The sequence below is a fragment of the Protopterus annectens genome, chromosome 6.part0 (assembly GCF_019279795.1).
Source record: "Protopterus annectens isolate FY-2018-M chromosome 6.part0, PAN1.0, whole genome shotgun sequence".
NCBI classification, from domain to species: Eukaryota; Metazoa; Chordata; order Ceratodontiformes; family Protopteridae; genus Protopterus; species Protopterus annectens.
Window position 1 is genome coordinate 1,543,881,815 of NC_056737.1, and position 22,775 is coordinate 1,543,904,589.

Consider the following 22,775-nt stretch of genomic DNA (forward strand, 5'->3'; position numbering starts at 1 on the left):
TTTAACTCTGCTCTGCCTGGCTATTGGAATTCTTCTTGCCAGCCTAACCACTGGACTGACCTCTGGGTCTAACTTCATGGAATACACAACTGGAAGCTTGGAACTGGGCATGTGCTTATATGATGAACTTCCTTAGTAAAGGAAAGAAAGTCCATTCTCAAACTATCTCTGAGACCCAGTAATGATGCACAGGTCTTCCAACTATGCAAAACAACAACTTGTAACTCTTCCCAGCCAAATAACAAAAGCACTACTGGGCCTTCAGTTTGAATTTCTTCACCTCCATAGGCAACAAGTTTTGCACAACTAGCCACATTAAGTTGCTCACCAGCTCTCACTTTGGCAAATGTTTCTGCTGACGTAATATTACACTTTGAACCAGTGTCCCTATCTTGAGCTCACTGGGTTTACCATGGATCAGGACAGTACAAGACATTTTGCCCTTTGCTAATAAATCTACTACATTAACCTTTCATCATTTACTGATACACCATGTATTTAGAAAGTAGGCTTGCATCACTTATGAATTAGTTTCTAAATTTGAAGTTCAGAAGGCATACACAAAGATTGACTGGCAACTTTATGATTTCCTTGGTGAAGGAATAATCAACTATGATGAGTATAATTACATGCTAGTGGAACATCCGGTTATGCCCAGTATATTCGGAATTCCCAAAATTCAAAAAGACATCACTAAACCACCTTTTAGACCAATAGTGGCGGCTAGGGGATCAAAAACAGAACCTTTAGCAGCATTTGTAGATATTATGAACAAGAAGATTCTAGATAATATGCCACACATACTAAAAGAGTCATGACACTGTTTGGATTGCCTTAGAACTTTGTTTGATACATATCTAGGGGAATTTTGGTTTGTAACTGTTGACATAATAAACTTGTTTTCAGTGATTCCCCACGATATTGGATTAGATTGGTTTGCTAGAAGCTTAGATAAGCACAGCGACGTGCACCAGGTGAAGAGAGGTTTAGTGGTTGACTTGATGCGGATTGTGTTGGAAAACAACTATATTGGGTTTGAAGGAGAACTCTATAGACAATCTAATGTGCGCCCATTTATGCCAACTTAGTACTAGCCGAGTGGGAAGAATAGTATGTATTGACATCTGTTTATAGATCTAGGATGATTATTTATCTGAGATTTTTGGACGACATCTTGTTCCTTTGGAAAGGTACCCGAGAAGAGTTAGACAAGTTTATAAGTTATTTAAAGAACACAACAACATTCTTGAAATTCACCAATAAGGTAGATAGAAACACCATTGATTACCCGGACCTATGATTATACATCAAAGATGGGAAGATAGAATCCAATTTATTTAGGAAGAAAACCTATAGTAACTCATTTCTACATTATGACAGTTGCCACCCTTACTATGTCAAGACAAACGTGTCCAAAGACCAGATGATTAGGGTGTCACGTATTGTAAGTGATGACATCAGATTTCTGGAAGAACTGGAGGTATTAATTGATATGTTTGCACAAAGGGGTTACCCCATGGATTTACTAACCACAGTTCAACAAGACATTATTAGAAGAAGGCCCATAGATTTCAGGCCCATTCTGGCAGTCAATCAAAAGGATGCAGATAATAACAACACCAACAAACAGAAAGTGAGGAGCATTCCAATTGGTGTGGTTTTATAACACAATTCTATGGCCATTGAAGTCAAAAACATCATCCAATGGACATGGGAAAGTATACTTCCCACAGATATGTAAGACACACTAGGGAAGTTCCCCCTTTTCATTAACAGCAGGGGTTTAAATATTAAAGAACATTTAGAGAGAACACCTATGTCCACTGGTCAAAGGCCTCCTAAGATAGCCAAATGTGGTAATTGCAAAGTATGCAAATACATCAACGATGGCCCATATGTTTCTGTGGGGAATTTTAAGAGGACATTGATGAGTCCTGGTTATTGCAATTGCAATACCAAAATGGAAATTTACGTGGCTACTTGTTCATCCTGTCCAGCCTTTTACATAGGTATGACCACAAGAAAACTGAGACAAAGAATTCTAGAACCCAACAAGGACATCAAAAACAAGAAATCAACTAATTCTTTATATAATCATACTAAAGATTGCACAAACTTTAAGAAATTTTTATTTTCTATTATAGACAGACTATACACAAAGGATTTTGGGGAGGATTATAAAACCATCTTGGAGGTCAGGGAATGTATGTGGCAGGTGCAACTAGATGCAAGCAGTGCACCTGGCATTAATGACATCCTATCTTTAGCATGCAAATTGAAACACAAGGCTGCCTGTATTTAATATACAGAAATAACAGAGAGTTCTTTGATTTTTTCTGTGTAATTGTATTAGGGTTACATTTATATATGGATTTTTTAATACACTCAAACCAATTGCATATGTTGTGCCTGCTTATTTTCAACATTGTACTTATACATAACGGTTTTAGTTGAGACATACCAGCACTGGAATTTTATATTAGTACATTATTTTGGCTTTGATATTAAAATAATTTGTACAAGTTACCAATACAAGACAAGTTGGGTGTTTACAGATACACCAACATGTAAAACCAGCTTAACGGCAATGTAAGGGTTAAAATCTGATGAATGGGAAGATGGATTTATTGTAATCAATTATCTACTGATTTTATTGTTAATTGATATGGATATTTAATGGCTGTAATCAAATGTGGAAAACTGACTCTGAAGATGCCCTATAAGGGTGAAAGCGCTTAGTCGGTTCCTATGTAAAACTTTCAAGTAAAAGTCTTGGTGATTTTTACTTTGGTATCACCAGTGTTTTTTTACTTTTTACTAATATTCTACAGTCCCCCTGCACATTCATGGCCTACTGCAAAACATGCCACCCAACAGCAGGTGTCAGAGTGTAACAATCCAAATTTGTATATTTCCATATTGACTGTGACTTACAGTACTGTAGTGAAACATGAGCAAAACACCAATATAAGTGTAAAGCTAGCATTTGCATTAACCTCACTAGACATACGCAGTACCTCTAAATAACACAGTCCTTTCTCATCCACCTAACTTAGAGATTAGTAATCATAACATGAGGTATGAGGATAGATTAAGTCCCAGACCAGTGTAATATGTGTGGTATAGGATGAAGTCATGGATGGATGGTCTCCAGCACATTGAACATGCACTTGTGTGATTAATATATATGTACAAGTGTCATATAGTAGATTACATCAGGAGACTGTTTATAAGGCCAAATATGTGTCCCACATGTAGTAGCTAAATGCTGTATGGATTGCTACAAAACAGCTCTCTTACACACACACTTGACTGTAATAGGAATAAAACTCCTAACTGTCCAAGTGTAGAGACTACAGAACACAGCAAAGTACACAAGCACCACAGCTTAAGTCTGGCTTGAAGTGTATCCAACAATAATTTATAGGTAATGACATCAGCAGTGTCTCAAAGAGAGGACAAGGATAAACCATGCTGTTGTAAAATGCTCTATATAATTCTAAGTAACAGTTCACTCTCACACCCACACAGTTGACTACAGTGAGATTAGAACTCCTGCTTGTCTAAGTGCAGAGACTACAGAACACAGCAAAGTATGCAAGCACCAGAGCTCAACTACAGCTTGGAGTGTGTCTGAAAACATGTTATAGGTGATGACATCAGCAGTATTTCTTAAAGAGAAGACAAAGGTAAACTATGCGATTGTAAAATGCTCTTGGTAATTCTAAGTAACAGCTCACTCTCACAAACATCTGACCATAGTGGAAGTAGAACTCCTACCTATGTAAGTACAGATACTACAAAACACAGCACAGCTCAAGTCTGGCTTGGAGTGTGTCCATCAACACTTCATAGCCGATGACATCAGCAGTGTCTCTTAAAGAGAAGACAAAGGAAAACCATGCTGTTGTAAAATGTTCTAGCTAATTCTAAGTAGCAGCTCACTCTCACACACACACACACACACAGTTGACTGCAGTGGGATTAGAACTCCTAGCTAAGTGCAAGGACTACAGTACACAGTACTTAAAGCATGCACCACAACACAAATTGGATTTACACAGGAGTGCAGGTGAACTTATAGTAGGTGACATCATCAGGCCATGTGGGTGACAGTAGGTTGGGAGGTCTGCGTGAAGTGGATGCATCAGCTTGTGCAAGTATCAAAATTGTGGGGAACCATGGCCTTGGTGAAGTAACTGTAGGACGCCAGGTATACTCTACTGACTAGACACCCACACAAAGTTAACCACAGTTGGAATAGAACTCCTACTTATCTTAGTGCATGAACTACAGAACACAAGACTTAAAGCAAGTACCACAGTACAAGTGCGTTTCTGTTAGAAGTACAGATGAACTTATAGTAGGTGAAATCATTAGGCCATGTAGGGGACAATAGGTTAGGAGGTCTGCATTAAATGGATGTGCAGCTTGTGCAAGTACCAAAATAGTAAGACACCATGGCCTTGCTGAAGTAACTGTAGGATACCAGGTGTACTCTGCTGACTAAATACACACACAGTTGACCACAGTGGGAATAGAACTCCTACCTAAGTGCATGGACTACAGTAGACAGTACTTAATACAACTACCACAACACAAGCATGATTTATTCCACACTGCAGGTGTGATTACAGTAGATGACATCAGCAGTCCATGTAGTGAACAACAGCTTGTGGGTCATGTCTAGACACACAGCCTCATAGCATTATATGAGGCTATTAACTTAATAGCAGTATTTTGTTGATAACTCTATTAGTGTAGCAACAGGACTACCCTTATTGACCATATGTGGATGTTTAATGGTTCTGAGCACCAACAAGTAGATCTGCCCATGTGGGAGAGCACTACAGTAAATATTACAGTTGGTAGCATGATTGATACATGTTTGAAAAAAGGAGTCCCCAGTGTTGTACTGATTTGTGTTTGTGGGAGTCGGGAGGTGAGCAACATATTGATGCATTGTAAATATATAAGATATGCTTACATCTGGACCTTATTGTGTAATGTTTCCAATGTAATATCCAATATAGATTAACAATGAAGCATCATGTATACATATTCCCATAGCACAGCCTGCAGTGGGTTTGCACTATGGTGAGCAAAGTGTAAATGCATGCTAACAACACCTCTTTGTGCATAGGTAAGCAGTGCACAAACCTAAGCCACAGTGAGCATGTCTACCAGCTGAGTCTGTACTCCAGGCCTGTTTTTTGCAGTGACCAAGGGCAATAACTGAATATATCTGATTTCTGTTTTTGGCAGTCTGCTCCCTAGGTGGTCGTGTTTGTCCAGTTTTAGCAATGCGGCACTCAGTGCAAAACAGATGGACACAGCCAAATGTGACACCTTTTGTTTCCTGCTACAAACAAGGCAATAGCCTTATTCTTATCAGAAAACAACATGTGTCATGTTTGACTGTGCTCAGACAATTTACACCAGGACTGACATGTACTAGTAATGGACATGGACATCTCCTACATTCCTTATCCCATAAGTAAAGGAAAGGGAAATATAGAAAAGAAGTGAAATGAGTAAAAGCTAGGTATGTTAACCACAGTACAAAATGAAATCACACATTACAAATGTCTACATAAGGTGAGATTTAAACCTGCACACAAATAGATCTTCAGAACACAGGATGGATGTCTTATTCTTCATTTCCACAGGAACAGTTATGCAACACAGTAGTACAAGCATTATTCACACAATGAAGTACAACACAATGTACACTGCTATGCTATCACAGTTAAGTTACTGGTATGGGTCAACAAGAGAACCCCTCTGTTTTATGTAGCGGGGAAAGCAAACCTCAGTTACTGTTATGTGATGAAGAAGCTTAGCCTGCTAGTTTGGTGATCACAACTGAAGTCCTGGCATGGCACAATGAAATGCATGTTATTCTGTCCATGTTACTTGTTACTCTCCTTGTTCTGCTTCCTCCCTGTAGTTTGATCTTGGGACTGTTTTTGAAGTCAGAGATTGCAATGTGTATCATTACTTTTCAACTGTTGTATGTAATCCTTTACCATTGCAAAGGTATGTTGCTACACTGGGGGCATGCAGTGTTCCTCATTACCTTTAAGAGGGCTGCCTGTGTAAATCTGTAATGGATGCGGCATATTACTTAGTAATGGTAACATGTAAGTGAACACATTTGCTCTGCTGTGACATATTACAGTTATTTCTGTGGATTTTCAACAATATTTACCTGATTACTGTAGCAAGGTAAACAAATCAATAATATGCCATAATATCATTAAACAATCAGCCCAGGTTCAGTAGCATACCTCTCAATCCCTTAGAGCATAAAATGTGGACAAAACCATTAATACAAGTGGGACATAAGCACTAAAATAGGGACTCTTCCAAACTAAAAAAAGTTGATAGAATAACAGGTTTTGCATTATCATGAAATTTCTGAAGGATCTGAAGTCTGAAACTCAGATGTCTGTCATTATTTTCTGACCTTGGTCTTTAATGATTTACCAGTAATCTTCCATAACACCACACATCTTTATGAAAAATGATCAAAAATATAAGGCCAGATTCTGGACATTGTACAACAATCTGTCCAATTTACAGGAATGTTCGTGAGATACCTTGCAATTGCAACAGCTGACAACAGTTTTAGTTCAGACCTGACTGTGTGATGCAGGCAGTACACAGACAATACATGTGGAGGTCAAAGTTGTGTGAGTTGTCCAGCATAAATTTGACTACACAAGTATGTGAGTAGGAGAAAGAGATTAGGCCCCTAGGTATTTAGTGATTGTGCTCTGTGCTGTCTCTTTCACAAATCAAGGCCATAGTGGATATGGCTAGCTCTTTTACATACAAGTAAAGTAATTGCTTTGCTGTCACATGTTATGATAATTTCTGGGCAAACACAACTACATTTACTAGATTACCGTACCAAGTTAAGAAAGTCACTTATATGGCATATTATTATTATAGAATACAGTGTAGGGTCAGCACTTACCTTGCAATTGCAGCAGCTGACACAGTTTTAATTTAGGGCTGACTCTGTCTGATGCAAACAGTACACAGCCATTACATGGGGAGCTAAAGGTTATGTAATTCACCTGGCATCAATTTTAATCTATGTATGTGAGTCAGAGAATGGTATTAGCCACCTAGGTAGTCAGGCAAAGTGCTATGCGTTGTCTCTTAGCCAAAGCAAGGGCATACTGTGCATGCCTAGTTCTGCTTCTGTTCACAGCAGCTGGTTGTTCCCCTTCCAAGTCCTCCTGTGACTGTGCCTGTGATGCAGTAGATGTTGGTGAGGGGGATGTGTGTCCCTTCCCTTTGCTGATCCTGCTGCAACTGTTTACGCAGGATCAGATTGTGTAGCACAACACGTGCTGTGAAGATTTTTGTACATGTATGTGGATCATACTGCAAGGCTCCACCAGATGTATCTAGGCACCTAAACCATGACTTTAGCAGCCCAAACATGCTCTATGATGTTAATAGTTTGAGCATATGCCTCATCATAGCATTATTCTGTGGGTGTGTGTGCACTTTTGATAGCTGTCATCAGCCACAGCTCCAGTGCATAGCAGCACCCCCAGTAAATGTCACTGTGGGATGCCCCCCCCCCAGCATCTGGTACAGCTGTGATGTGTGCCAGATGTGGGAGTCATGATAACTGCCAGGGTTGCCAGCACACACATTCAAGATAATTTCCTAGGCATTGCAGCACATGACTTGGCAGGAGATGGAGGGGAACCCCTTGCTGTTATAATACATTCTACCCTGCTCACCAGGTGGTGCCTTGATGTGTACATGAGTGCAGTCTATAGCACCCAGTACTTCAGGGTAGTGCACTATCCAGTAGAAGTGGACCATACTGCGGGTCATCTCCTCAGATCTTTGAAGGGAAATATATGTGCTCACTGCCATGTATGAGCATGGCATCCAGAAATGTGTGTAGGATCCTGGATGCTGATGTCTATGACATACTCATCATGTCCCCATTTGGTCTTTGAAAGGTACCTGTAGCTAATATCCTAAGGGGTACACATACCTTAGATTCCACTGGGATGGGTTCCCCTCAGTTAGTTCTAGGTCTGAGTTGAGGGCAGCAAAGCTCACAGAGTTCTTGTAATGTGTCCCTGTCCACCCTGCAGCACTCTACAATCTCCACATCATATAGCATATGAAATGTTAGCCTGGGCCAGAACACTCTTCTCCTCCTCAGCCTAGGCCTATTGTCCTCAGCACCAACAGCCTCAGCTTCAGCCTGTAGCAAATATATATGGATTAAAGCTGCAGCAGCCCCTAGCATTGTCTCATGTTAAAAGTTTCTTGACTGTACTATAATGGCTTTGCAGTAGGCAAGAAAAACAGACCTGAGTCTACATGGTTGTTTTATAACCTGTGGAATAGCACTGTGCTGAAAATCACCTGCTTCTGCTGTAATTATCACCTATGAAACACACCTACTACTTATTTGCAAGTATTAAGTGTAGTTTCAGCCATTGCTGTATATCGTGCCACCACATGCCCCTGCACTCCCCTGAGCACCCCTGTACACACCAACGGCAACAAAAAAAATGGTAAATAAGAAGGTAGCTGGGCCTGTACTTGGTCCCTGCAGTATTTGTACTCCAGCCCAAGCATATACACATGCTGCTATAGAAATAGTTCCATGTCAGTTAGACAGACACCTGCAATCTATTCCTCATTTTCCTGTAATTGTGAAGACACTGTAGAAGTCCCTACATGGAGTGGTTTGCCCTACACAGTTGCACTTATTAGTGATTCAGTAAATCAAAGGTGTGTGGACCTCATTTGCATAGTAACCGTGTAGAGAGGCCCTCTTGTACACAGTTATAAGCCGTGTAGGCAGAGGAACTGTAGGGGAGAGGTATGCATAACACAAAAGTGGCAATCATTTTTGCTTATGTTTTACTGTGTTCCACAACCTACATACTCAACATGCCTGCATTACAGTGTCAGTGCTGTTTTTCATGCCATTTTATACTTAGGATGTATAAATTACTTAATGGGTATAATGGTATGGAGGAGGAGTGAGGCTTCCATTTATGACATGACATTTGGTAATTATTTTTAACACTGTTATTCACCCTTTTTTGGAACAAGAATGACTAAAGAATGACACCCTTGGGAACACGGGTTGAACTTGGCTAGCTCTGCAAGAGCCCTGGGGCCATTAGCCAAGTAACCACCTATGGTCCTATAAATATATATTAATGTGTGTATTTTTACTTTTTAAGGTCAACTGTGTGCTGATGTGATCACTTTTACTTATTTTGGTTGCCGTGTAGACTCCTTTCTGTGGATGTATTTGGAAAGTTTTCAAACACATGGCCAGGAACTACACAGACTCTACAAGGTTGCTTTAGAATTTATTGAATCAGTGAGTACAGCTTTGCAGGGGTGATTTGCATGCCACAAAAGCTATATGGACTCTAGCAGTTTGCGCTTGACTGCTCAACACTACTTGAAGTTTATTGAATTGCAAACTGTTAGCGCCCACATGTGCATCGCAGTGCAATGCACACACTGAAAAAAATAACAGTGTAGGGTTTATTGAATCCCGGGGAATATGCAAATTCTATGCAGAAGTAAAAGTCATCTGAATAATTCCTCATTAAAGAGATCTGCAACTAGTGAGGAGGTTGCTGCTGGTAACCAACCTTTTATTTTAGTGCTTCATCTCCAAATTCAGTGCCTGCTGCCCTTGAAGAATAAAATTAATAATGGTATTTTAAAAAATGGTGTGCTGGTTATATGCAATACGGAATGGCTGGCAAACACACAGCAGATTCATAGATAGTAGGCATCTCATCCAAAGGACACACTCAATAATAAAAAGGAAGCCGGGAACAAAGACAATGAAATGCACTGCTTTAATAACACTGTATTAAACTGTTAAGCACTTTCTTCTGACAGTATTGACTTCTTCTGGTGTTCTGAAGAATTCCATATTGTTGGACGAAAACACTTAACAGCTTTATACAGTTGTAGAAAATAAGTGCTTTTCATTGTCTTTGTTCCTGGCCTCCTTTTTATTATTGGTTGTTTTTTAGTGGTATTAAGAAGGACACACTCAGAAATATAGCACTCTCCCTCCTCACGATGCACAATAGTGTCAGCAATCAATATACCTGGCGTGGGAAGAGAACCCACAGCCTTCTGCACCAAAGACAAGTATACAACTACTTACACAGCTGACACTCAACAACATAGTTATGAAATTCTATGACTGAAACCGAGAGACTGTAATCCTCAGGAATTTAGAAAAACAAAAATAAATAAATTAAAGGAGACATAGCAAGTGGTGTGGAGGTTTAAGGCACTCAGTTGCCAGTTATAAAGTGGCTCAGGGTTTAACTCTGAGCAAAGTTAATAAACTAGACAGCCCAACTAACTTGCTAGTTATCAAGACTCAGGGTTTGACTCTGAGCAAATTCAGTTAACTATGCAGCTAACCTAACATGCAGCATTACCACACACACCTTTGTTGCTGCACACACTGTTTTAGTAGCTTCTGTCCTGCACACACTTGTCCTTGGTTTTGGCTATTAAATCAAAGTTCCCATAGTTTACATTAAGGCATTATCCTAATGCTGAGGTTTCTTGAGGTGGCTGTTCTTTAAAGAACTCTCCCATGGGGTACCAAAGCCCTACTGTGCTCTTATAGAAAGTGTTCCATGAGGTCCTAAAGTCCTCCAGGTTTTATAGAAGTATTCATAAATTTACAGAAGATTTTATTTTTATTGCCCATCCCCCAGCCAACATGGGGCCTAGGGAATGGCCTAGACCACCTAGTCCTGAATCTGCCCCTTCTTTGGGCCCCTCCCAGTGCACCATAATCTAGTAAGCAACAATCACCATGACCTGTGGGCCCCTCCCTGCTCACTGTATCCTGGTAAGCTGCAAAAAAATGAGCTTCAAGTTTTGGTTGAGAGGGTAGTGGAGAGGCATCTGCAATGCTTACAATCTCTCCTCTAGTGGGCACAAGACTCATTGACCCAGTCAGCTCTGTCCATTGAGCCACCACAAGGACACAATTTGGGTCCTCCTCTCTAGGTCCATCAGAGAAGGGGATAACAGGTTCTCTAAACAAGAGTTGTAACTTGTTTCCACATCAACTCGCCCTCTCTTTTGTGTCTGTATGCTATCAGTATGTCTTGTCCCCACCTACATCAGCCCACCATAGTGTCTGTCTGTTATGTATCAGTCCTCCTTAACTTTCCCTAACCTTCTTTCCTACATCATGCACCTTTACTCCTTCCCCCTGCAAAAAAAAAACTTGTAATTATTTTTTTTGCTGTTTTGCATTTTTAGATGTAGATGATTTGCGTTCCATTGAATGTGTGTGCAGTGTTTTTTTTTTTACATATGTTTGCACAATGTGTTGTAAGCTAAGTTAGTGTTTTGTAATCGTTCATTATTTACTCATATAGCTAGAATGATAGATAAAAAGAGATAAATCTAGCAATCAAATGATGGACTTTTCATAATGGTTAAGGTGTTTACCTCACAGGCACAAGATACAGGGTTTGATCATTCCCTTTGAGGGAAATTGGCTAGGCTTAAAATGGCCCAAAAGGGCAGTTAGCCTAGTACTTACCTAAGAATATATAGATGACCTTGTCCTTATTGTCTCCATCACAACTAAAAAGGGTCTATGGAGCTATGAAGCAGCTTACTTAGCCAGTTAATAAGGGAGATTTTATTTTAGTTAAGTATAGCTGCGGTGGTACAGCGGTAGCGTTGTTGCCTCACAGCAAGAGGTTCTCCTGTTTGATTCATGGCTGGAGTGCCTTCTGTGTGGACTCTGCATGTCCTCCCCACGGTCGAGTGGCCTCCAAAAGACATGCGTGAATGGGCGTGCCTTCACTAAAGGTTGGGCATTGGGCTGGCAACTCGGCACCATAAAAAAATCTACTGACAATCATTAGCGGACCGGAGTTCTGCTGTGGCAACCCCTAACCGGGAAAAGCCAAAAAGACAAACAACAACAACAACATTGAGGCAAAAGGTAGCTGTCAATAAATAAGACAGTACTAGAATTAAGACTGATGATTTACAGCTATCTTGTAATTTAAGTGAACAATAAGCTTTCTTAAACTGTATGTATAATCCAATGATTATTGGTGGTTTACTGTTATGTTGCTGGCTGTTAACTGTGGTATGAGACAGAAGAAGAACTATATATTTGGAAAATGGAACCATATAACTTTATTATTAATTTCTCATTTGTAAGGTGTAAAGTGGAATACAGATAACATTTTTTTTATTTAAAAAAAGCAATCAATTGTTTATTAAAAAAAAGATTTATAATGGGGGCTTCTTACAACTGGTACATACATGTGATTGCCACGTGTGACTATTAAGTAAAGGCCTTGTTATGAATCCATCATGCATAAAAGTTGATATATAGTTGTCTAGGACATGTCTGAGATGTACTGTGACACAAGACACAAGTGGAGTAAGTCCTGGGGTTTTCAGTTTGGCACTCTCTGGCTTCTACTCAGGTCAACACTCTCTGAACTAAGGACAAAGCACAACAGAAGGGACTCTGGCAAACAAAGTTTGCAGATGACCCAAACTATTGAATCCCAAATACAAATGATGTGGCCTTACAAAAACAGATGCACAGAAACAGATGCTGGGTGCCAGAGCCATGCCAAGAAATGATATTGAATGGCCCTTTGGGAAAAAAAAAAAAAAAACATGTATCATACCATTACCATATAGGTGGCAGTACACTAATAGTAGAAGAAGTGTGAGAAGGAGGGACCAGTGGTGGACACATCAATCACACAATATCACAACACAGCCAGGACATCCTTCTATGTGTGGCACACCCTCATCATCAAGGCTTTTCATCCAGAAAAAAAAAAAAGTAATTGTGTCCCTGTACTCATCCCTCATTAGACCCATTATAGAATACAACGCCCATTTGGTATGTTAAAGCAGATGCCCGCTCCTTAAAACTCCAGCTATACTCTATCTATATATCGTACTACGTCTGCTCAGATCTCTGCTTAACATGCTACACTTAAAAAATCCAATCCCTCAGGAGCTACACTCCAGGGATCTAAACACCAACCTATGAACTTAAATTTAATTAAGTAAATATATGAAATTTTATAGAAGCTTTGAATCTGTTTAAATTGAGTAAAGGTTTCATGGTAATCGGTAACACATTACACACTAGAAGAGCATGAGAAGGCCTAGCAGTAGACTTTTATGGTGGAGCAGTAGTATAAGATTAGCTTGTTATAAGAGTAATAGGTACAGGGTCCTGTTGACTGTCCCTGGCTGACATCATTAATGTTCTTTATCCTGCAAAGCCACAGAAACTGAACTCAGTCTTCTAGACATGGCCTCATTTGTTACATTGTCACACGTATGGTGGAAAATTGACATCAGCTTCTCCTATGACCACAAATCCCTAGTTACCAATCTAGTGTCCTTTACTATAGCCTACCCTTTCAACAAGAGCAGGTCTGAGATGATGGTAAGTCTCAGAACACTGTCCTTCGAAGTCTCCAAATCCTTTTTCTCTGCATTGTACTCTAAATCTGAACCCCAAAATATATGTTTGCATTTATTTTCAGTTAAAATCTGTACACCTTCTGTGTCAGCACCATGCTAAATTTGAGACCAGCTACATGCCCCTCTTCCATATCATTAGCCTCCTGTAAAGCATTGTATTAATGGCCTTGCACAATTTCTTTAAAACAGACTGAAGTATTTTCAAACATAGTTTTAGACCATCTAGAAGAAACTGTTTACGATGTGCCATGAAAATTATCTAAACTCAGTGGCAGTAGCTATATTAATTGCAAGCAACTGAAGGTTCTGTAAATGCACTCTAGAAGTAAATGCTACGTGTCACTTCTACCTGAATTAATGTTATCAGATTTTTAAAAATTATATTTGTTCAGTTTAAATTACTATGTTATCAGATGCATAAGTCTGAGCATACTTAAGTGGTAAAATATGAAGAGTGCATGATAAATTATCTGTAATAAAGTTAATGACTTTAACACATTACTACTTCCAAGGGAGATTTAATTTTAGTTAAGAGCACTTCACTGACTTACTTTCAGTGAAGTGAAAGGAAATGTAACCACCAGCTAATGTGGTTTATTCATCAAGATAGAAATGAAAAAAAAAAAACATTCACCATTTATTCTCAGTAAAATACATTCAACCTGATACAAATGAAAAGCAGTCATTGTTCATATATGTATTTTATTTCTCAGATACATCAAGTAAATGTTCCTCTTATTAAAGGTGCAAAGTAGGGATAAGAGAAAATTAGCTAACTTAAGATAATTCATAGTCTATGAAATCAGATTGGGAACAGGCTAACATAGTACAAAAACAATGAACTGCCAGGGCGTATGTAAAATAAGCTGCTAACATTACAGCGCATGGGTACTATTCTATTTTAAAGATATCAATTAAGGGCAATTTATACCAATATAGCACTTATCTAGGAGGAAGTCAAACACCTGTACATTTAGTATTTTATATAAGCAGGTAAAATAAGTATAGGTTGCTTTTAAAAACAAGCTGTTTGCAAAGAGTCACAATTTACAATACAACATTTCAGAAAGTGACTCTGCTTTCTTTGACATGCTCTTGGGCTTTTAGCATCCATTAGCTACTAATACAATGTCTGAAGTTATTTTTGTTGTGTAGTTATTGATGTAGTGTGCACCGATATTTCTCTATGTCAAAATTAACACATATTACACACACACACACACACACACACACACACACACATACACACACACACACATATATATATATATATATATATATATATATATATATATATATATTACAAATTAAAACTTTGTTCAGTGATGTTACGCTGTAAATAACTAGTAACAAACCATATAGCATATCTAAGGTGGAAGCAGGTGTATCAAGTAAGCCAAAATTTGAAGAACCAAAATACACATAAAATAACAAAATTTATTAAAACGGCTGACTGAGTGCTTTCATCTCTAAATGAGACTTCATCAGAATAAATTCCAAAGGTAAACCAAAATACCACCAAAGCACAAAGCACAGAAATACAAAATAACAAAAAGGCTACAGGTCCAAAGGTATCACAAGTTTAATAAAATCCTTAGCACCTCGGCAAACAAGCCTTCCAAGAGTAAAAATTACACTTTCAACCAACTTTAAATAGTTCAAAAATCACAATTAACAAGCAATTAAACAATTATCCAATAATAATAATTAAATTACATACTTCCAATTACTTTCCTTATTGAGCCCAAAGGGCTCCAAAGTTCCATATTTCAAAATAAAAAGTGTTTCCTTCTTTAAAAGTTTATCTTTTAAACTCGTGCACTCCCTTAAACATACCACAACTGTTTCTAAAACACAGCAAAATAAATCTTCTGGATTATAGCTGTGTAAAGACATAAAATGGCCACCAAGAGGACTTTTCAACTTTTTTATTTCTTATATCTCAAATGTGTTCTTGAAAATGCACCTTGAAACTTCTAAGAGTCTCATCAATATAATACAAACTGCATGTACATTTTAGGGCATAAATAATCCCTTCTGTATTGCATGTATAATTGCCATTTGGCATGAACCTAAAGTTATTAATGTATGGACAAAAAAAATAACCAACTGCTTAAAAATAGAGCATTTGTTACAAGATTTAGTCCCTCTACAGGCTGTAACATTCCTGCTACTACTGACATCTGGTGGAATAAAGTGGTTATGTATAACCATATCTGATAAAAGTCTAGCCCTTTTATAAGAAATATTAACATGGCTAGATAACACTTGCCTTAAATCTTTATCCCTTAATATCATGCGCCAGAATTGTCAGACTTTCCTGACCACTTGTTTAGTTATTACATTGAATGTAGTAACAAAATAAATGTATTTTTTATTTCCCTCATTCTGGGGTTCAGTGGCCTTAATGTTTAACATGTTTCTTGCCCTACTGTCCCACCCCCATAAGTTATTATTCTCCTTTCTGTGAACGGTTTTAATATTTTCCTTTCCATATCTCATTTCAAAACTTCTTAGTTTTGCCTATGTTAATACAACTATAACATAACCTCTCCCTATAAACATTTTTCAGCCTCCAATATTTCTTTCTTAAATACACAATCTGTGCTACACAACCTGGTAATTCTCAGAAATTCATTGTAAGGTAGTACTGAAATTAAATGATCGGGATGGCAACTACTCCCATACAGAAATAAATTCCTTTGGTCAAATTTTCTATGTATGCCAGTCTCCAAACCATTAAGGTGAATGTCCAAGAAATTCCCCTGGGAGCCCAGCTGGATTCCATCAAACTGGATGCCCATATTATTAGATTGTAAGCCATTAATAGACTGTGCATCCTTATCATCCCCATTACACAAAAAGATCAAATCATCTATAAATCTAAGGTATATAACTAGCTGTGATCTATAAAAAATATGGAAGTATATGTGATCTTCTTCATACTTGGCCATCACCAAATTAGAATACATGGGGGCAAAAGCTGCCCCCAAGGCTGTCCCCTGTAATTCGTGAAAGACTTCCCCATTAAATATAAAAAAAAATTTTTTAAAGAAAAAAGGACCAAGTCCATAAGGAAGTGAGACACAGGTGAGTCACCCAAATAATGAAACAAAGCTTGCATTCTTACATTGTGTCTTATATTAGTATAAAGACTTTTCACATCCATGCACAGCCAATACATGATGCTATTCCAAGATAAACCCTTAATTTTATTCAGAAAGCCCTGACTCTCCCTGATATAAGACGAGGTACCTAGAACATGTATTTTCAGATATTCATGTAACAAAATACAAATATTTTTCAAAAAGTACTTTTCTGCTGAGACAATTGGACTTCCACTCAGGTTTTCAATACCCTTATGTGTCTTTGGTAGGTAATAGAATACTGCTATGTTACTATTTTCAACATTAAACTTCCTATCTAAGTCACTGGCCATAAAATAGCCTAGCCTAAAACATTTTTTAAGTAAGAGACGATATTCCTCAATAGACTCATAATACTTAAAGATGTCACATTTTTCATACACTTCTTCATTTCTAAGGTGAGCATATCACTTATCCAAATATTGGGTGTAATGCATAATTCCAATTTGATTCCCTTTGTCTGATGACTTTACCACCAAATTCCTATCCTTGCAAAATGTAGAAAAAGCCAAACATTGTTTTTTACTGAAATTGTAAGATACATTACATTTATTTTCATACAATTCCAATATAACTGTTCAACATCAAAATTTAAAGTAGAGATGTAACTTTGTATATTAATGTTAACAAAGGGAGAGATATAGTGGCTTTTCACATTAATTGTAATAGTATTTGAATTACTGTAAGCATTAACAGCATATTCATCCAAACCTTCCTGAAACGAACAACAGGAATGAAAGGAATCATCAGAACTCAGATTTAGATCAAACTGGCCACTATTATCACATTTTTGAAAAATAATCAGTTAAATGAAATTTCCTACTAAGCAAGAATATCTCACTTTTAAGTGTATGCAATCTAAGTAAAGCTGTCAGTATACATTTAAGTCCTAAGTCCAACACAGGTAATACAGTATCCAAAATTTCACATTTAGATAAATTAATAACTAAAGAGTCATTTAAAAAGTTACAGCTGCTAGTTCCATCATGTTTTCTTGTTGTTCTGACCCCTCAAATTTCTTAATAGTTCTTAAATTGTCCCCCATCATTGCGACCATGTTTTTTGTTTTGTTATGAAATTTGGCGCTATTATTGCTCCAAAAATGCTTATTTAAGTCAGCTGGATTTTGGGCTTGTGGAAGAGCAGAAAAGTGCTCCATCTCACTGTCAGCCTCCATGTTGGTTTCTCCTTCTTCCAATGTTGCAAAAGAGACTGAGCTGGCAGCGAAAGTGTTATTATAACTTTGGCCCCTCCCATAATTTGAGAAAGACCTATTAGATATTTGTTTCCACAGAAATGCCTTATCCAGATTATAATTGTTAATGTCTCTATTTATTTTAACACTTTTCTGTTCCACCAACTCATTTTCCAAATCTGTTAATCTTGTATTCACACCTCGGAGCATTTCATCCAATTTAATAGAAGATAAGAATTTTTGTAACTCCACACTCACCTAAACTATTTCTTCCTAGAGCTGCCATTTTTTAAGGCGCCGAGGTGCTAAGGATTTTATTAAACTTATGATACCTTTGGACCTGTAGCCTTTTTGTTATTTTAAATTCCAAAGTTTACTCACAGTCCTTTTATATTCCAACAACTTAACCAATCATTCAATTTTCCAATAATTAAGATAATTAATTAAATTAATTAATACCTTTTCTAATAACATACAAACTTCCCACATAAAATATTACATCAGTTGTAATATCTGTTAAAATGTACATAATAGTTGTTCTTAACTAATAAAGCCCAAACTTAAAAAAAACAGTATATTTTAAAAATACAAACTTGTTAATATATCCCAATCCCTTATTACAAGTTGTCTGCCCTTAATATTCTAAGACAGGTTTTATAGAAATGGTTTCATTCAACCCTGGTGGTGCACTGGCATTAAGTCTTACCTAGCAAAAAAGTTCCTTAAATTCAGGTTTGCTCTCCCAGTCACCTCCTCAAGGGTTAATAATTTTATCCAAAATACCAAAGCTGAAACCTTTGAACCCCAGACATAGACAAGAGTGTTTGTGTAGAGCACTGGCATTATTTCTAGTTTTTGTATCATAGTTATGTTCATATATTTGTTTTCTTAGTGCCCTTTCTGTCTTCCCTATGTAAAATGATGGGCTTGCCTTACATTTAGCTAAGTAAACAACTCCTGTTGTGGTACAGTCTCCTTTAATAAACCTAACATTATATTAATTTATAAATAACTGATCCATCTGTAGTATGTCTGTACACTGTTTGCAATTTCCACATTTCATTGTATTTTAATAAATAATTGTCTCACTGTAAGTTCATCCATGTTGGAAAAGTATCTTTAAATTCTTGGAACTTTACTAACTACTTGTTGGCTCCCTACTACTGTATAAACTGATGGGTTAGATCTCAGAGTGCTCTAGTTCTTTTCAGTAATTGATCTAATTTTGTGAAATTCATTATTATATTCCAGAATCATAACAGTTCCAAATGTGGAACCATTGACGTTGGTGCTTTTGTTATTTAAGCCAGTACCTAAAACTGGTTTAAACTACTGTGCCCTGTTGTCTAAAACTTCCCTAACAGTTCTCTCAAACAAATGCCTTGGGTAGCCTTTATTGAAAAACATGTTTTTTAAAACTTTAATTTCCTTCAAGAAAACATCATTGTTTGATACCATACGGTCTGATACCATAGCTTGTCCCCTCACAAGATTCACATTTTGATAGCAGGATTGGGAACTCAAATAGTATAAGTATTACTGTGTGTAGACTTTCTATACATGTTGAATTTAATGCTTTGATCTATTTTGGAATAACTGTGTATAAACAATTTATTTTAGAACTATTGTATGTATAAGTAAATCTTAAAAATTGTGTTGTATTATTAAGGTATCCTATAAACTGATTTATACTTTCTTCCGGTCCTGATCATAACATAAAAATATCATCCAGGTAGTAAAGGTATAATCTACAGAATTTGTAGAATTCACTAGGAAACACATGCAAAAGCTCCCAAGTATATAAAACTAGGTTTGGATATATGGGAGCACATGCTGACCCCATTGCTACCCCAGAAATCTGTTTGAAAAATTCACCCTCAAAATATATGAAATTATTTTTGAGTACCATCAACATATATTCTTCAATTGTCCTGATTTTAACAGCATTTAAAAACTGGAACTTTAAAAGTCCTGCGCAGAACAATTCCATACCTTGTTCTATAGGTATGCTAGAGAACAGATTAACAATATCCACTGTTAGAAACCCAGTGTTGTTATCACATAAGGTATTTTTTAACCTCCTAAGAAAATCCCAGGAGTCTTTTAACAGATGGCTCTCCATAGAAAATAAAGGTTTTAGCAGCCTATCTATAAATACTCCTATAGCATGTGTTTTAGACCCATGTGATGCTTCTATGGGCCTAAAAGGGGGTTGTAGTATGTTCTTATGTACCTTGGGTATTCTGAAAATTGTGGGGATAATGCAATTTTCTTTCTTTAAGAAATTATATGTGTGCAGGTCTATCCTGTCTGTGATAACCCACTATTGGACTAGTAATCAAGGAGCCTCAATGTTCACCAATGGCAACAGTGGGGGACATTCACTGGGAGGATGACAAGTACACACACAGAATTTCCAGATGCAATTATTTGCATCAGATACAATTTCCCTTAAGAGCACACAGAGACCACAGTTAGTCTGGGCTGGTTTCTCCCTCTTTCTCCAGATTTCCAGTAAGACTCCCCACTGGTGCAGCTATAGAGTTGAGATCTCAACTGATTGGCCAAGCCAAAACCTCCAAGCACTCTGTCTGTCCAACCAGTGCTCTGTGTCCCTGCCCATGTAGCTGACACACACACTCTTTGAGGTTTGATTTACACATACACACATAGCTGGGAAAGGCTGGCACAGGTTTACTAGCTATGCCCCCTTTTGCCCAGACTATAAGGTAGTTATCACTGCCACCATTCAACATCTTATCAGCTACTATAAGGTCCTTAACAAAGGGTGTCCAATCTTACTGTGTAATATTAATATTAATACAAATGGTAGTTTGACCAAGAGCAAGGCTATTAGGAGTGGCCCACAGTGTCATCAAATAAATATGCAAGTACTCTCAAAACTTAAATATGTCTTACAAAGATAAGCCACAACAAAAGGTTTAAATATATTTAATAATAAATAATAAAAGAACAAGAAAATACTCAGTATATATTCACAGTGACATCAGAGTTCAGAACCACAGGAAATATTTAAAACAACATTGCAGGACAGTCTCAAATAAATAAAGAAAAACATCTAAACTATGCTTCATCCTGACTGAATCTAAGAGAAGTGCTATACCCTAATTAACTTACTTAAAAGCAAGGCAGATGTGTGGTGAGTGGGTCATCTTGTCAGATCCAACACCAAATACAGAATGATGTTTCTCTCTAAGAGACTTCTTAAATTAATATCTCAAATATTACTGGTGGGATAGCTTGCAGAATTACATAATTTCTTGTCATCTGACTCTATCTCAGATGAAACCTCTACTGCTGGAAGCTAGCAGTATTTAGCATCTACCTGTGAAAATACATAGACCTCAAATCTTTGGCAAATGCTGAAAGTCATAAATCAATTACATACTCCACATCTCAAGCCTAGTAATTATTTCTCCTTAAAGACAACACAGAGAGCTTCCTAGTATAGACATCCTGTCTCTTGCTGTCATAATTTCAGCTATTTTTCTGAAGTTTTTTTGGACTGAAGTTAACCTCCTGTCTTCCTGTTTCCACTGTTAAAATATGTACATTTAAACAGTTACAATAGTGCATGTACATTTCTGTTCTATTCCAGTAGGGCATACTGTGAATACATTTCAAGCACTTTGCAAAAACCTTTTTCAACACACGTCAGTACAAACAAGTTTGATATAAACATAACATACAGTTCTAATACAGTTGTAACACAATCATCTTATATAAATCATGTTGATATTCACAAATGACATATAATTAGTTACAAAATTCCAGCTAGCTGTGTTGGTAGTATCTCCTTTCTTCAGACTGTCATCTATTCTAAGGACTACCAACTGGTAGTCTATTCTCTTATAAGCCATGTTGATTCGATTCCTAGACATCTGTTGGTAAGTATTACTATCCTGGAGTATGTTTAACATGGTACCAGAATATTCATGAGAGTCAAACAGCACCATACCTCTTCCTTTGTCTAGTTGCAGTAATCTTATATTTCTATCATTTGCAAGAGCCCTCATAACTTCGCTTTCATTAAATGTCAGATTTATGCGTAACAGCTTCTTTATTCACTCTACACTGTTGAGGTCATCTAAGCAAGCCTGTTCAAAAACCTGAATATTTTGGCTTAATATATGGTTAGACACACTATTTTTCCTTCAGATTTCTGTTGAATTATAATTCTCATGGTCATGGTTACTATCTTTAAATAGAAATGCCAGATTTAACTTTCTAGGAAACAACTTCAACTCTATTGAGGTGTGTGTCAGACTGAAGTGTCTGTTTGGTACAAATTTGAATCCCTTCTGAAAGAGGGAAAAATGTTCAGGGCATTTTAAGTGTTTGCATGAAGTGAAAAATGTTCAGGGGTATTTTCAATGTTTGCATAATTAAAAATGTTATAGCCCTTGTGGCTTAAAACTTTTTCCCCATGTGTACTCAAACTCATCTCCATCTGTTCATCTTCACTTCCTTGTTTTTGCCCCCTCCCTTATTTCTCTTGGATGGAGGGTAAGGTGTCCCTGAAAAATTGTCCCCAATTTCAAATCTCATAGAGGGTCAGTGTCAATAATGTGGAACGCTTGGTCAGCTAACCTCTTTGATCTATGTAATGGTGGAAAATCTTCCTCTTTAAAATGCACTGCCCCTGGGTTGTGGTCATTTTTGCTATCATGTTCTTGTATATTAACCTTCCTGGGATATCTACCAGAATAAGCCCTATGTATCTCATTATTACTTTGAGTTACAGTGTTGTTAGAATACTGATGTGCCAAATATACCTTGCTCTCCTTGTATTGATGTACATCCTTTGTTATTTTCTTACTTTTTTCTTTATAAGTTCTACATATTCCTATCAGTTCTAACAAATACATTCTCAT